Consider the following 4,999-nt stretch of genomic DNA (forward strand, 5'->3'; position numbering starts at 1 on the left):
TAGGTTGTCCATTTTGTTAGAATAGAGTTGATTAAAGTATTTTTTCATAATCGTTTGTATTTCTGTGGGATTGGTTGTTACTTCACCTCTTTCATTTATGATTTTATTTGGGTCCTCTCTCTTTGCTTCTTGGTGAGCCTGGTTAGAGGTTCATCAGTCTTGTTTGTTTATCCTTTCAAAGAACCAGCTCTTGGTTTGTTGATCTTTTTTATTATATATTTTTTTTCTCTATGTCATTTATTTCCACTCTGATCTTTATTATTTCCTTTCTTCTGTTTACTCTGGGCTTTTCTTTTTACTCTCTTTCTAACTCTTTGAGTTGTAGGGTTATATAATTTGTAGCCATTTTTTCTTGTTTTTTGAGGTATGCCTCTAGAGCTATGACCTTCCCTCTAAAGCAGTGATGGCGAACCTATGGCACGTGTGTCAGAGGTGACAGGCGAACTCATTTTTTTGGTTGATTTTTGTTTGTTAAATGGCATTTAATTATATAAAATAAATATCAAAAATATAAGTCTTTGTTTTACTATGATTACAAATATCAAAAAATTTCTATATGTGACACGGCACCCGAGTTAAGTTAGGTTTTTTTCAAAATGCTGACACACCAAGCTCAAAAGGTTCACCATCCTTTTTAAAGAGTACTTTCACTGTGTCCCATAGATTTTGGATTGTTGTGTTTTATTGTCGTTTGTTGCCTTGATGCTTTTTATTTCTTCTTTAATTTCTTTGATAACCCAATCATTGTTTAATAACATGTTATTTCACCTCCAGTTGTTTGATTTTTTATCGTTTTTATTGTAGTTGATTTCTAATTTTATGCCATTGTGATCTGAGAAGCTTCTTGATATGATTTCTATCTTGTTGAATTTGAAGAGACTTTGCCTGTGTTCCAATATGTGGTTTATCTTTGAAAATGACCTGTATGCACTTGAGAAGAATGTATATTCTGTGGCTTTGTGGTGAAATGTTCTGAAGATTTCAATTAAGTCCATCTGATGTAGTGAGTCATTTAGGGTTGATGTTTCTTTTCTGATATTTTGTTTAGATGATTTATCCAGTGATGTTAGTGGGGTATTGAAGTCCCCTTCTATGACGGTATTGCTGTCAATCTCTCCTTTGATATCTTCCAGAAGTTTTGTTGTTGTTGTTTTTTGTTTTGTTTTGTTTGTTGTTTTTTTATGTATTTGGGTACTCCTGTATCAGGCGCATATATGTTTACCAGAATTATATCCTTTTGTTATATCAATCCTTTTAGTATTATGAAGTGGCCTTCATTATCTCTTGTTATGGCCTTCATTTTTAAGTTAATTTTGTCAGATATGGATACTGCCACCCCAGCTTTTTACTTCCATTGCCTGCATTTTTTTTTCCATCCCTTCACTTTCGTTCTGTGTAATCCTTTGTTCTGAATTGGGTCTCTTATAGACAGTATATATATATATGGATCACATTTCTTATCCATTCAGGTACACTATGTATTTTTTTAAAATATATTTCATTGATTTTTTTTACAAAGAGGAAAGAAGTGGGATAGAGAGTTAGAAACATCGATGAGAGAGAAACATCGATCAGCTGCCTCCTGCACATTCCCTACTGGGGATGTGCCCGCAACCAAGGTACATGACCTTGACCAGAATCGAACCTGGAACCCTTGAGTCTGCAGGCTGACTCTCTATCCACTGAGCCAAACTGGTTAGGGCTACACTATGTATTTTTATTGGAGCATTAAATCCATTTACATTTGAGGATAGTCTTGATAGGTACTTATTTATTGTCTTTGTTATTCTTTTTGCCCATGTTCTTCTCTTTCTCTCTATTTTTTCTTCTTACAGCCATCCCTCTAGCATTTCTTGCAGTGTTGGTTTTGTTGTAATAAACTCATTTAGCTTTTTTTTTTTTCTTCAAAGCTTTTTATTTCACCTTTGATTTTGAATGATAGCTTTGCTGGATAGACTAGTCTTAGGTAGAGTCCTTTGGTTTTTATTACTTTGTATATTTCATGGCATTCCCTTCTGGCCTGTAGTGTTTCTGTTGATAAGTCAACTGACAGTCTAATGGGAGCTCCCTTGTAGGTGACTTTCTGTTTCTCTCAAAGCCTTTAAGATTTTTTTTCTTTGTCTTTACTGTTTGCCATTTTAATTAATATGTGCCAAGGTGTGGGTCTTTGAGGGCTAATCTTCACTGAGACTCTCTGAGCTTCCTGAACTTGAGTGACTTTTTTCCTTCACCAGTTTAGGGAAATTTCCTGCCATTATTTCTTCAAACAGATTGTCTATTCCTTTCTCAGATTCTGCTCTTTCTGGTACCCCTGTAATGCAAATGTTGTTACTTTTCATGTTGTCCTAATGCTCCTTTAGACTCTTCTCCTGCTTTTCAATTTTTTCCATTTGTTGCTATGAATGGATGCTTTTTTTCTACCTTTTTTCTTAATCCACAGATTTGATCCTTAGCTAATTCTAGTCTACTGTTGAATCCTTCCAGGGTGTTCTTTATTTCATCTATGTCATTCCTCATTTCCAATTGATTTTTATTTATTGTTTCAAGGTCTCTCTTCATGTTGGTATAGGTCTCATTAAGACCCTTATAATTCTTCTTAAGTTGCTTATAGTTATCACTAAGTTGTATGAGCACCCTTATTACCATTATTCTGAATTATTTATCTAATTGTTTACTTCCTTTTCATTTAGCTCCTTTTCTAGCAATACCTCCATTTATTTTATTTGAGGTTTGTTTTTGTGTTTCTGCATTTTTTCCTGTCCCTTTGTTTCATTTCTATGTATTTAATCAAACTGTTATGCCTCTCAGATTTTGTGGGGTGGTCTTATGTAGTAGGTGTTTTATGGGACCCAGTAGTGCATGCTTTTAGATCTTCTAAGCTAGGTGCTCTAGGAAAGCCCTGTACTTAAGTTATTTGCGTTCTCCTGTTATAGTTGGGTCTTGAATGTTATTATCACGTTCATAGATGGAGTCTCTTCTCAGGCTGGCTGACTTTGTGACTCACCCCCGACCATGTCATGTAAACAATTGTGGAGGTGCTGACCAAACAGTACACAATCCAACACACTAAAACATGGAAAAGATAAACAAAACAAAGCCATACACAAGATTCCTGAAATACCAACAAAAACAACCACCAGAGGAGAGATAATAATGAAATAGAAAAGAGAACAAGAATGTAAGAAAAAAAGAAAGAATGAAAAAATAGGAGAGTAAAAAACAAAAACAAATAAAAATGCACAAACAAAAAAGGGGGGAGATGGAATATGTAGATACAGAGTTGAAATAAAGAAAATAAGAATAAATAATTAGGGGAATAAGTGAAGGAAAACAGTTTAACATAAAGAAAGGAGAAAAGAAATGAAAACACAAGAGAAAAATTTCAAAAGGAAAATAGAGGAGAAAGCAGATAGACTTAAAACAAGAAAAATAAAAAGGGATGAGAAAGCAGGGGAAAAAGAAAAGAGGGAAAGAAAAACAATTGAGTAGTGAAAAAAAAATTGAGTAGGAAAAGGGAAGAGTAAAATTAGATACCTGAACAAAGCAACAGAGACTAGAATAATAACAAATCAATAAAGCAGATAGATAAAGAGGATAAATGTAAAAAAGGAAAAAGGAAATTAAGGAGAAAAAAAAAACAATAAAGAAAAGAGAAGAAAACAGGGAGGAAAAAGAGAAAAGAAAAAAAAAATGGATTTAGTTTCACCTGAGTTTAGTGCCCCAGGGGCACTCACTTTGGATCCTGATCTTTCTGTTCTGACTGGCATTTCTGTTCTCCCTGTGAGGTACTTGATGCTAACCACTCTCAGCAACTGTCTTCCTTTAGCTTTCAGCAACCTGCTTGAAGCTCCAAGCAATCCACTGATCCGCCATTTGTGTCTATCTCCATAGGCCTTGGCTGCAAGCATGAGGGGCCAATCTGCCCTCTAAAGTAGGTTTGTTAGCAGCATGTGGCCCAGGGCTGGGTCAGTAAACTTCCCTTGTTCCCAGGGCTCTGCCTCTGCCTGCCTTTGCCTGATAGCCAGCTGGCAATCTTAATAACTCAAAAGTCTGTTTCTGAAAAGGCTTTAGATGGTGGAAATGCAGTTTAGTTTTCATGGAATGTGGTGGGTGTGTTTCCCTGTCCCAGAGCTCATCCTCTGTGAGCTGCTCAAAATATTATTCTGCTCTTGGCTGGACAGAGATCCTTGTATGGAGAGCAGTGGCCAGTGGTGTTGACTAGAAACCTAGAGGGTTTTTTTTTGTTGTTGTTGTTGTTTTTTTGTTTGTTTGTTTGTTTTTTGTTTTTGTTTTTTTATCAGCCCTCTTGTGCAGGAGGAAAGTACCAGTCTGGTTCCCAGGATAGTGAGGCAGACAACACCTCCCCAATCCAATCACTGAGGGTCCTGACACTGTTCAAACCTGTAGGCTTGGCTTCTGCTTTTGTTTTCTAGGAAAAGCTCAAAGTGCATGGTGTAGCATGCAGGGATCCTGAGGGTGGGAGAGGTTGAATCACCCAGTCTAGTGTGGGTTTTTTCCCCCTGCCCTGAGGCTACTGGGAGCTCTAGCTCCTCTCAGGAAAAATGGCTATTTCAGTTTGGAGGCCTATGACCAAATGCTCCTGGCTGCTATTTTTTCAAGTCTCCCCACAATGCTTCCCACCCCAGCCTACCCTTGAATTCATGTCTCCCTACATTCAACAAAGCCTCAGGAGAGTAACTGCAAATGAAAACTCCTGTGCTAAGGGTTAAAAATTAAATAAAAGTGAGGATTTCTCTCTGATTGGCTCAGGTCTACCAGCTCCAGACTCTGCCATGGCCAGCAGCTCTGCGACCTTTTGTGGTAGTATGTCACCTGTGCCCCAGGTCTTGGCTATGGTGTTCTGGACTGTGGAGCCCAGCCTGGATTCCAGACCTCTATCTTCTGAGGGAGCAAACCCTCCTGCTTCCCAGAACTCCCTCCTCACTCTTGGCCCGTAGGCCTGGTGCCCCTTGAAGAGACTTTGCCCTTCCTACTGGTT

The sequence above is a fragment of the Myotis myotis genome, unplaced genomic scaffold (genome assembly GCF_014108235.1).
Source record: "Myotis myotis isolate mMyoMyo1 unplaced genomic scaffold, mMyoMyo1.p scaffold_m19_p_4, whole genome shotgun sequence".
Taxonomy (NCBI): Eukaryota; Metazoa; Chordata; class Mammalia; order Chiroptera; family Vespertilionidae; genus Myotis; species Myotis myotis.